This window comes from Equus quagga, chromosome 1 (assembly GCF_021613505.1).
Source record: "Equus quagga isolate Etosha38 chromosome 1, UCLA_HA_Equagga_1.0, whole genome shotgun sequence".
NCBI lineage: Eukaryota > Metazoa > Chordata > Mammalia > Perissodactyla > Equidae > Equus > Equus quagga.
Window position 1 is genome coordinate 61,029,015 of NC_060267.1, and position 12,239 is coordinate 61,041,253.

Consider the following 12,239-nt stretch of genomic DNA (forward strand, 5'->3'; position numbering starts at 1 on the left):
AAGTCACCCTGGAAGTAGAGATCTCTGGGGCACAATAGCTCACCATTGAATCTTAAGGATCTTACTCAGGTCTGTCTGAAGGAAACGTTTTCCAAGGATTGGAGTGGGAATAGGTGGGTGGCAGAGCAGTGGAAATTTTCACTAATAATAGAATGACCACATTTGGGGAGAGTTTTTATGTTTATTGGCCAAAATTTTTGATTATTTCTTTGCACTGAAATTATCCAAAATTTAAGTGTTGGCAATGATGCAAAGAGTACCGCCTGGAACTTGGCTGGAGCAGGCATGACAGCAATGCAATGTTTCTCAATGGAAATGGTAAGTGGGTGAATTGAGATTATTTGGAGTTTGAGGCTGTTAACGATCAAGTCATGGAAATTTAGAATTGCCTTAGCCAAGTCAAAAAATCCAGTTTATTTTGAAGTTTACCTATCTTAAATGGGTGGTAATGGCTTTGATAATTATATTAAAACCTCCTCGGGAAGCACAGGGAAGAGTACATATATACCTAATTGAATAAATACATCACAACCAACTGTTGCTAGTTAATTAGATCCAGTACTTGGTAGAGAACTTGGAGTGAATAGAGAAGAAAATAACATTCTCATTTTAAAATCTTGGGAATCTTCTTTGTGCTCACTGTTCACTGGTGTCAGAATTCTGAGAGCCATGTGGAAACTCCTGCCTTTGCCCCTGAAGGGACTGGAAGAACGTGGCACATGGTGTGCTCAGGAGCACAGGCTTGTGGCTCAGGGCAACTCCTCTCAAACCTGGTCCTTCGTCTGTGTTGACCAAGAGCTTCCTCACCTTCTCAGAAAAATGCTTATGGAATGATTCGCTCGGGTTCAGAAAAGGTAGATAATCACCTAACCTCTTGAAGGTTTTGGATTTGAATCCCAGTGGACAAAGCACTGGCCAAACAACAGTGTGACAAGTGTCACTTTTGGCCCTCAGCATAGAGATGGGCCAGGAGCAGAGAAAAACCCCTCCTGAGAGATGAGGGAACCAGCCAGAGGCAGGGAGAATTAAGGGAAATGGGCCAAGCTTTAGGCCCCCAGGAGGAGGAACCAAAACACAAAAATAAGTAATAGTTAAATTTATTGAGTATTTACTCTCTGACAAGCATGGTTCTCAATCATAATTATCGTAATCAGAATGATGTTAATATTCTCACTCCAAACCTCTGAGACTGGCTCTCTTATTTCCATTTTCTAAACAGAAAGCTCAAGTAGAGAGAGAGGTCGAATATTCATCCAAGGAGAGTCAGGTGGTCAGTTGCAGAGCTAGCATGCAACCCAGGCCACTCAGCCGCAGGGTCGTTGCTGTTAGCTACCCGCGCCCCGATGCGTACATAACCTTTCCAGGTTGTAGACAACTCTCCTTCTGTAGCTCCAGCATCCAGCCTGGGGCTGAGAAGATAATGGGCTTTGCTGAGTGTTCCTGAGCTGAACAGAACCACACAGACTCAGCGTGAGCCCAGTCCTGGTACCCGGAGTCTGTGGGAGGCTTCGTTTTGCTCAGCACAGGACTTGAGAGAAGCAGAATGGTAGCCATTCCCTGTGGCCTGACAGCAGAAGCCCGGTCCAGCCAGCTCACATGGGATCATGGGCAGGATTTCCCCTCACTGCACACCCTAGGTGCTCAGGGACCAGAGCTGAGGGATGAGAGGAAGCAGCCTGCTCCTTCCAAAGCGCCTGCTGAGAACCCACCTCCGCCAGCCCCTGTGCTGGGCGGGGCCACTGTGCATAGAGAGCTGGATTGTGCATGTTCCCTGCCCTGGAGGAGCCCCATGCTGGTATTGGAAAGGGCTGCCTATCTGATAGGACCTAGGAAATTGCCATAGGACCCCTGTCCTGCTTTGGGGGGGCAGATAAGATTAATTCTAAATCCTACTGTCTCTCTCAGTGAGTTTTAAATATTCAGTTCACTGCCCACTGGATTCAGGAGATGAGTTGTATAACCTTCTGACCCCTGGATGAACGTTCTGGGTGAAGGATATAGGGGCTAAGGTGGCAGCAGGGCTGGATAGACAGAACTTGCAAAAGGACTCAGCAATTAAAATGGCTAGAGAGATTATTGGATAAGAGAAAGGAGAAGGAAAGAGATACTTGTTCTTACATTCATAAAACACTAGCATTGGGGCCGGCCCCGTGGCCGAGTGGTTAAGTTCGCACACTCCGCTTTGGCGGCCCAGGGTTTCACTGGTTCGGATCCTGGGAGGGGACCTAGCACCCCTCATCAAGCCATGCTGAGGTGGCGTCCCACATGGCAGAGCTAGAAGGACCTTCAACTAGAATATGCAACTATGTACTGGGGGGTTTGGGGCAAAGAAGAAAAAGAAAGAAAGAAAGAAGAAGATTGGCAACAGATATTAGTTCAGGTGCCAATCTTAAAAGAAACAACAACAAAACATGGGGACCTATTTATCCCAGTGGGGAGAAGAGGGCGTTATTCTCTGTGGCAGCCACGCAACCTTCTTTGGGTCTCTTGAGTGATGAAGATTTCGATGGGTTAGGGACTCCTTTGGCGATGAAGGTGATGTCTGGTTCGCCTGGACAGTCCCAGTTTATGCTTGTTATACTGGTGGCATTATTCATATTGCCTTGTTTCACTCTAAAAAGTATTCTGGTTTGGATGATAAATTTTATGGTCATGCTGCCCATGGACAAAAGACGCCTATATTTTTCTGGTGGGCCTGAGTTCTGAATTTTAAGGCCGAAGAGATGTTAGGGTATAAACATTTCTCACTAGGTAGCCTTTTTCTCTGTCACCCCCATGCCTGCATGTAAACAAAACTCTTTCCTTTTCTCCCTAAGCTTGACTGGAAAAACATAAAGCTAAAATTTACTTTTAAAGTTGTTAGAAAACAAAAAAGATCTCCTTTAAAATAGAAAAAGAGACAAAGTACAAATTCATTAAGTTCTTGCCACAGATCAACTGGACTGGCTCCACTGGAGTTATCAGTTCTCAGATCTGTTAGCTTTCCTCCACCTAGAGTTCTGGGGCACACAGCCAGAGAGAGGCTGGAATAGATGTGGGGGGGCCCTCAGCCCCTCGCATGTCCGGCTGGACTGTGGGGCCCTGAGGTCTTAGTCCTTGAGGTGTCCTCGCCTGGCTCCTGGGGGACGGGGGGGAGAAGAGCTGTTTTCTCACGTGGAGCCACCTCTGGAGTCTGCTTGAAGCATAGTCACAGTGAATGTAGCGATTATTAGAAACTTGCAAAAGAATCAAGGAGAAGGAATGAAACTGGTGTTTTGTGAAGTCTAATTAAGCAATGCCTTGCTCGTTAGCTGCAGTCCGTTCAGCTTATGTGACCTCCTTTACAGATGGAAGGAAGCAAGGATTCGGGGAAGGAGCCTGTCTTTTGTGTCCTTTCCGCTCTCTCTCCCTTCACGGGTGCACCCTCCCAAGTCTGTGTTGTGCTGCTTTTGCTAAATCCATCAAACAAGACCTGAGATTGTATGCCACTTTAGTCATCTATTTGTCACAAAAGCATTTTTGAACTGTTTGAACCGCTTCATCACCTCTTTCCTTTGGATACAGATAGAGATTAGGAGGATTATTAATAGACAATTATGGAGCATTAGACCTGTCATAGATGCTGAAGGGAATTACAGGGTCAAGGATTTATAGTCAAAATTCAAAGAGATGTAAAAAGAATGGGAAACGTCAAGTGCTGTTTAGGTTTTGATGTTAGAAGCTCATTGCTTCAAAGATCTAGAAGTGTGTGATAACACCACACCAGCTCTTGTTTCCACTTTCCCAACATAAAACAGCTAGAGATCACTGAATAAATTAAGAGATAGCAAGGGTGTGCTTCTTCAAGGAAGGTTCCTCTAAGAAGCTTGCTATTTCAGGAAGACATGCATTGTGAATTTTGTGAATCAGTTTTAAAAGGAGCCAGATGAACTTGTGGCCGGCGATAATGGCTGTAGCTATTGAAGTCGAACAAGGCAGTCAGTCAGGTCCCATCTGCCTTCCATTTAAACCTCTGTGTCACGGGACCACGTGAATGGGCAGGGACGGTCTTCCCCAGCAGGATCCTTGCTGGTATTCAATTTCTCCACATAAACTGCCTCTCTCTCCACGTCAGACCTGCTCCAAAACTTGAAATAAATTCTGGGTTGTAGAAGTAACATACTGATTGTTTAAGAAATGTGACATAACCTACCTATGACGACTGTCGAATGCATACAAAAGCCTTCCAAATTTTAAATTCTGGGGGCTAGAAACCCGTTCTGAAGTCACTGCCATTGCTCAAGATTTTGTTTTCTTTTTCAAATCATGCCTAGGAACTGACACCAGAAACAACTTATCAATCTTAAAAGCAACCACACTCATAACTTTATAGTAATGATAGAAATACTGACTGAGAGTATTTAAGTTTTAATAAAAGTATTAGCTAAAATGTATCAAGGGCATATTGTGTGCCAGGCCCTGCCCTGAGAACTTTGCGTGCATTGACTTGTTTAATCCTCCCAATAACAAGTATTATTGTGTATGTATAATTATATCATATTCCAATTTTACAGATGACTATTATTACAGCCTCTCAGAATTCCTGACCAGACATCAACTGTCTACTCAGCATCTCTGTTTGGATGTTTAATAGGCATCCAAATTTAAAATGTCTGAAACCTGGCTCCTAATATTCTTCCTCTCAGTGCCCTGCCTCCAACAAACTTGCACCTACTCAGTCTTCCTCATTCCATGGCATGGCAAGTCCAGCCTTCAAATTGTTCCGGCCAAAAACCTTGGAGTCATCTTTGACTCATTCATTTTGCTCACACACAACATCCGATCTGGTCAGCAAATCCTGTTTACGCACCTTCTAACTATGGCAGAGTCTGACCACCTCTCACTCCTCCACTGCTCTACCTTGGTTCCAACCACCAGCCCCTCTCCCCTGGATGACTGCAGTCGCCTCCTTCCGCTCTTCCCCCTTCAAGTCTATTCTCACCACAGTAGCCAGGAAGCTCCTGTTAAAAGGCAAGTTCTAAATCTTCTAGTGGCTTCCCATCTGACTCAGAGTGGAAATCAAAGCCCTTACGATGGCTACAAACCCTCATCAGGGGCCAGTTTCTTTTCTGATCTTTACCTTCAGTTCACAGATCCTGAATTTTATGCAATCTTCTGTGCATACGTGAATCTGTGTAGTCTTCCAGGGAGAGCCCAAGTGGCTGTCACCAGATTCTCGAAGGACTCAAAAATCTCCCAAAAGCTTAAGAATCACTGCTTGGAGGAAGCCTCACACTTGAAAATCCAGTTTAAAAGGGGACTTACTCAAATTATAAAGTGATTTGGAAAGGATTCTTTATTTGACGAAAGGAATCACTGAAAATGTCTTATGCATTACAGTACAATGAAACTGATGAAATTAAATAGATGCACTTATTTCAGCAGACTCTTTGTGATCCAATTGTATCAGTTCTCAGCGGATTCAGAGTAAATCCCACTACAGTAAAATCTATGTGTAACAAAAAGATATTTGAGCCTCCAGCCAACAGTTCTCTTATTTCAAATAATACCAAACCTGTATGCATAGCTCTGGGTTGCTGTAAGGTATTGTATTTGGAAACATTTTTGACATATTTGACATACAAAATGACATAAACATTTTGATGTAACACCAGGACGCAGGGCCCAGTGCAGAGCTTGACACACAGGAAGCCCTCAGTGTCTGTCTTCTGTGTGCTCGTCTCTCTTTACCCCTCATCCTAGAATTTGCAGCATTTCACAGATCTGGTTTTAATGAGATTGGACCCAAAGTGATTCTCAAGGCTGTGGAGAGAGACCAGTGGTGATTGCAGGTGGATCAGCCCGGATGTGGGTTCTTGAGTGAAAGAGTTGCCAGCACTGCAATTCTCTCCTCCACTCAGCCCCAGCATATGTGTAAAATATGCCTAGGTCCTTGTCCTCTGCCTCATTTCTCTGACCATTGTTAGTCCTAGAAACCCTGACCTATATCCCAGAGGTGCTATGTGGATTAACCAGTAAGCCATAATTAATTGTGAAGTAAACATTAATTATCATTATTACCGTCGATTCTGGTCTGGGTTCCTGACCTGGAGAGAGAACCAGTTGCACAGTGGCTCTCTGTGGGAGTTCAGAACGCCTCACAAACCTATGAGGAATGTGTCCTCCTTTGAAGCATGTTAGGAGTACTTCAAAGTATTTTAAAGTACCTGAGTTCACACTGGAGAGATGTCTTGTGGGTAAGTGACTACAGGGAACCTGGTCACTGTCCCCAACATCAGAAGGGCTGCCATGGGGCAGAGGATACGGTTTGTTCTTCATTGGCCCAGGGGTCAGAACTAGGACAAGTGAGATGGCAGATGTTAACCCAAGAGGGGGAAGAACTTCAAAAGCCAGAGCAGTTTAACTATGGAACCAACGCCTGAAAAAGCAGAGGATTCTTCCCGGTCAGGAAAAAGGTCAAGCAAAGCAAGAAGACTTTTTATTTTCAAATAATTGATTGATTGATTACCCACCCTGTGCAGGGCACTGTCCTAAGTGCTGGAGGAACCCAAATGTGAACTAGGCAAGTACTGTGCTCTTAGAGAGCTTCTGGTGTAAGAGGAAAGATAAAATCCACCCATCCACCCATCCATCCACCCACCCACCCATCCACTCAATGAATATATATTGAGCATCTGCTATGTGACAGGCATCATAGCACTGGGGAGACAGCAGTGAACAAAACAGTTTCTTACATGTGGTAGATGAGATCGATAATAAGAACCCCGAAAGCATGAAGTTAATGTCACCCTTCGAGAATGAAATTAGGAAAAGTTAACATGAAAAAATAAAATCATTTGGCTAATGGATATGTAATTATAACCAAGAAGGCTTAAGCATAACAAGTCATCTCATACTTTGACAACTGTGATGACTGTTAGTGTAAAGGGGGTGGTCTGCCTAGAGTTAAAGACAGGGAGTCAGAGGAAAAATTTTGTGAATTCTTTCCTAGCATTATCTGAAGACAGGACAGTCAACCAGGGATTGAAGACATCAGGCTGTCATAGCTCAGTGACACTATTCATTGAGGTCATTCAACTCATACTCTTTCAAGCTCCTCCCCTCTTCTCCAGGCTAACTCCTACTTACCTCGGGTTTTAATTTAAATGTGACCTTCTCAGAAAAGCCTCCTCTCACACGGTGCTCTCACAGTGCCACATGCTTCTTCATGGCACTCGTCACAGCTGTAGTCTATTCATTGTTTCCTAGCATCTGTCTTCCCCACTAAATTAGAAGTTGCATGAGGTTAGAAGCCCTGTAGGTCTTATTCCCCACTGTGTCCCATTTCCTGGCACACAGAGGCACTCAATAATATTTGTTAAATGACTGAGTAAATAAATGAAAGACTGAATGAATCTGATTTTCCGGGAAATTTTTCCTGTAAGGAAGAATGCTGGGGCCGGCCCCGTGGCCGAGTGGTTAAGTTCACACACGCCACTTCAGCAACCCAGGGTTTTGCCAGTTCGCATCCTGGGTGTGGACATGGCACCGCTCATCAAACCCTGCTGAGGTGGCGTCCCACATAGCACAGCCAGAAGGACCTACAACTAGAATATACAACTATGTACTGGGGGGCTTTGGGAAGAAGAAGAAGAAAAAAGATTGGCAACAGATGTTAGCTCAGGTGCCAATCTAAAAATAAAAAAAAGGAAGGATGCTCTGAGCAGAGAGGTGACTTTTATTTCTGGAATTCTTGGAGACCCCACTTTTAGGGCAGAATTCTAACATAAGATGGAAAATGCAAATGAACAGGAAAGGAGCTATGGGACTTCAGATATGGAATAGCAATTATGGAAGTAGTTATTGAAAAGAGGACACCGGAGGGGCCAGCCTAGTGGCCAAATGGTTAAGTTTGCGTGCTCCACTTCAGTGGCCCCGGGTTCGCAGTTTCAGACCCTGGGCACAGACGTAGCACTGCTTGTCAAGCCATGCTGTGAAGGCATCCCATAAAAAATAGGGGAAGACTGGCACAGATATTAGCTCAGGGCCAATCATCCTCACAAAAAAAAAGAAGAAGAAGAAGACACCTGACCTGAGTATTGAAGCAAAGATGGGATTTGGCAGATGGCGCTGAGAAGTGGAGGGAAAAAGCTTATTCTAGCCGAAAATGGACAGCATGAGAAAAGATATTAAGTTTGGAGTTCAGAGTGTGTAGGAGAGTAATGAGACATAACATGGGGAAGGCAGGCCAGGATCCCAACGAGACAGACAGGATAAAGAGTTTGGACTTATTCATCTGTTGTTGCCATAGAGGGGAACCCTGCATTGCATGGGGGGTCAGTTCCTTCTGTAGTGTTCCAAGAGAAATAGCGTGGACAGTGACAAGGATCAGATGACTCCAGGAGAAGGTCAGCTGGCTATCTCCCTAAAGGCCTTCCCAATGGGGCATTACCTTAGTGTCTCACAGGGTCCAGTTTTGGCCCTTTGCCTGTCAGGCTCAAAAAACCTGATTTGTCAGCCCTCAAGGATGGATCCAAGTTCACAAGGCTCCTATATATAACCAGGGTGCTAGTTTAGTAATTTACAAGGAAAACTGGAATTGATGAAAGTATCAAATGCTCAAGTCCTACGACTAGAGCATTCTAGCCCTCTAAGCAGGGTATAGAAGAAGTCATGTTGTAATTAGGTGTCAGCTTATTAACTCACGGTAAGAAATATAATTGCCAAAGGATGCCCAAGTCCAACAGCTAGTGTATACATTTCCTGCAGGTGGATCTACATGGGAAGCCAAATCAAAAGCAGACTGCTTGATAAGCTTGGAGTTAGGACAAGGGGGAATCATTAAAAAGGTATTTAGAGAATCTGAACTTGACCTCTATAATAGGTAGGTACTTGTCACCGGAATTGCCTAGGTCACTTTCTTAACCAGCGCCCCTCTGCCCTGGATGGTATTAGATGGGCAATGCCAAGGTTTGCTTGTCTGGCCTCCTTTGCTTGCATTTTCATGGCTAGTAAACCTCCCTTCTGACTGAGGCTTGCCTTCTCTAGCTGTATTAACACTTTCAGTCAGATTTCAAGTTCTCCTAGTCTGAGAATCATTCTGTTTCTTTAAGGTGACTTAGCAAATTTCTACTGTAATCAATTATGTGTTGATGTCCTAGTTTAACTCTCAAAGGACAATCTCATTTCCATTTCCTTCAGGATCACTCACTGTTGCCCCTAGTACTGACAACACTTTCCAGCCTCGAGATTCCAGGGCACCTCAAGCCCCAGATGGCTTAGAACAATCTTATTTAACATTGCCAGAATTTCACAAATTAGATAAACCCCAGTGATAATAACCCTGCCATTCTATGCACGTGCTTCTTCGCAATCAGAGCACATGTTCACGTCTGTTATTTCACCCCATCATTCTGGGAACACTTGAGGTAAAGGGGGCGGGGATTCGAGCTGCTTGTGGTCACACAGTTAGTAAGAGGCAGAGAGAGCTCAGACTGCTGGCCGCTCTCTAGGACATCACTGCTTCACCGTGAAAGAGAAGAGAGTTTTCTTTTAAATTCCACCTACACTGAAAAGAAAAATCAAATAACACTATTGTTTACTTTATCTGCTTGAATTCAGGCGCTGAAGTCAGGTGTCGAGGCTTAGCGTGAAAGCCTGGCTGAGAATTCCAGTATCAGAAGGAAGGCTTGAGGAGCGGTGCCCGTGCCCGCTCCCCCTTGCCCCCCAGGAGGACGAACAGCAGGATTAGATAGACCCCTGCGGGCAGAGCTGCTGGAGCAGGAGGAGCAAAAACCAGGTCACAGCCTGGAAGGCCCATCGTGAGCCCAGAGCTGGAGAAGAGGAGCCAGTGTCCCTGAGGGGTATGGCCACCAAGCTGCAGGGAAGGCAGCACTGAATGGCCCCTCTCAGCCTTTCTAGAACCAAGACACTCTTTCCTCTGAGCACTGCTGGATGTATGAGGATACATTCTTACTCTTTGCTTCCTTGCCCAGACTTTGCACAGACCTCCTTCCTTTATGGTGATGACTGTTACTGAGCTCCCACACTGTGCCAGCTTGGGCTGGGTACATTGTTTTGCTCATAACAAGCTTGAAGACTGTATTGCCTCCATCCGACACCCAAGAATCTGTCTAACCTTAGAGGTTAAGTAACTTGCCCAAGGTCACTCACTTATATACAATGGAAATGGAGTTTTAAGGCAGTTTGCATGTGAAACTCAAGCTTTTCTCACTGTGCCATGCTGAGCCTCCATACATTCATGTCTCAGAATGAGATGTTATAATTCAGGCCTCTCTTGTCCTCCAGTCCTGCTGATCAGAGTGATGAGCATAAGAGACAAGAGAAAGGCAGGAGAGTGTTGCATTCAGTACATGCTAGAACCAGACTGCCTGGGTTCAAATTCAGGCTCCACCACCTACCTGCTGTGTGACCTGGGGCAAGTCTTACCCCCTCTGTGCCTGTTTCCTCACTTGTACAATGAGGATAATAATAGTCCTCACTTTATAGGGTTGTTGTGAGGATTAAATATGTTAATATAATTATAGTGCTTAGAAAAGTGTCTGGCACATAGTAAATGTTCAATAAAATTAGCCATTATTATCTTTTGATTAAACTGAGATATTGACCTCAGTCCGGTCTGACCCCTGCATTGGATTCAGGAGACACTACAGCCTTGTTAATTCCATCATTTGAAGCCATCTCATTTGGTGGGTTACTTTCTAGATAGGTCATCTTAACTATTTTAATGGGTCATCTTAACCATTTTAACAGTTCCCCACTGATGTAAATATCAGCCCTCTCTAGAATCCTAGAGTCATGCTGTGGGTGGTCCCTCCAGTTTGCGTCTCCTGTATCCTCCTCCTCCTTCCTAGAAATGCCTGCCTGAAGGTACGCCGGCTCACTGGAGAGTTGCCCTGTCATGGGTCTCAGCAGCCGTCTGCTCTTCAGCACTCCTCAGAGAGCCCAATCTTTGCAGGCTTGGAGCTGAGTAGGCTCCCCGAGCCTTCTCAGCGAGGATATTCCGGCTGCCAGAGCTGGCAGGAAAGGGTGGGGCAGCTCCATGTGACTCCAGAGGAAACCACGTCTGTCCACACAGACAACTGCAGACCAATTAAAATGGCACACGAGCTTGTTAAGGATGGAGAATGAAGTGCCACAGCTCTAGCGACAGCCTGGGGCAGGAATCTTCTATGACTTGGCATTAGATGACTCAGGTGACAGGATTAAAACAAAAAAGACAAAACACCTTTCAACTGAATCTTTAATACAGTTCAATTTCAGAAATATTTATGAAACTGAGGGCAGGGAACAGTGCTGGACGTTGTGGGGGTACAAATGGCTGGCACTCAGTCCCTGACTCGAGGGTGCCGGTTCTCCACCTCCGCGCCGCTTCTCACCAGCAGCTGCAGTTCCTCTCACCTGCCTGCTACAGTCACCTGCTGAGTGGGCTCCCTATCTCTTATCTTTCCTCAGCCACAATCCATACAAAACAACTTCGGTCACGTAACTCTCCACAGAATGGCATCCCACTGCCTATGTATTAAGTGCAAATATACCACCAATATTTAAAGACCCCACAGATTGGTCCAAATTAGCCCTTCCAGGTTTTTCTCTAATTACACTCCTATCCTCCACCCTGTCCCCTACATGCCACCTTATTAGCCTACTTCGGTCCCCGCAAACACGCTGTCTTCCTTTTCTCCCCACCTTGCTGCTTTCTCTGAATGTGTTACAAGGCAAAGCACGCCTTCGCTTCCCATCTCTGACTAGAGGGATCTTGCTCGCCTTTCAGAGCTCATCCCCAGTGCCAATTCTTCCTTAAAGCATTCCATGACGGCGGCCTCCTCTAATGGGATGTCATCGATCCCCACGTCATCCTCCATGGCGCCTGGCTCACCCTCTCGTGTCGGAGTTCTCCTCCTGCAAGTTTCCCCAAGGAACGGGTCCTGGGATTGACTTTGTCATTCTCCTCTCCCAAAGGGTGGCTGGCACAGTGCTCATGGGGAGCGAACTAATGCTGAACGGAATGGAGGAGATAAACCCAGCCGAAAGTGACTAATACAAGCCAAATGCCACAGGGTGCTATGACAGAGCTCCCCAGTGGAATGGAATTCGGGTTGGACTCGGGATGAATATACTCCAAACAGGAAAGACTGGGAAAGGTTTTATTTTTTCATGTGAAGCTTCACGGATTTCTCCTCCTCTGTGACACGCGTCCCTCCTGGACCTTCCCCTCATTGCTGTATTCACAACCCAGTATTGTAGTTGTACGCTTACAC

At 45.4% G+C, this 12,239-nt stretch overlaps 1 protein-coding gene across 4 annotated transcripts in view; it reads left to right on the forward strand.

The window, feature by feature from the left end:
- Nucleotides 1–12,239, forward strand: part of FRMPD1 (FERM and PDZ domain containing 1) — a 145,398-nt gene that overhangs the window by 422 nt on the left and 132,737 nt on the right. The gene's annotated exons all lie outside the window — the stretch shown is intronic.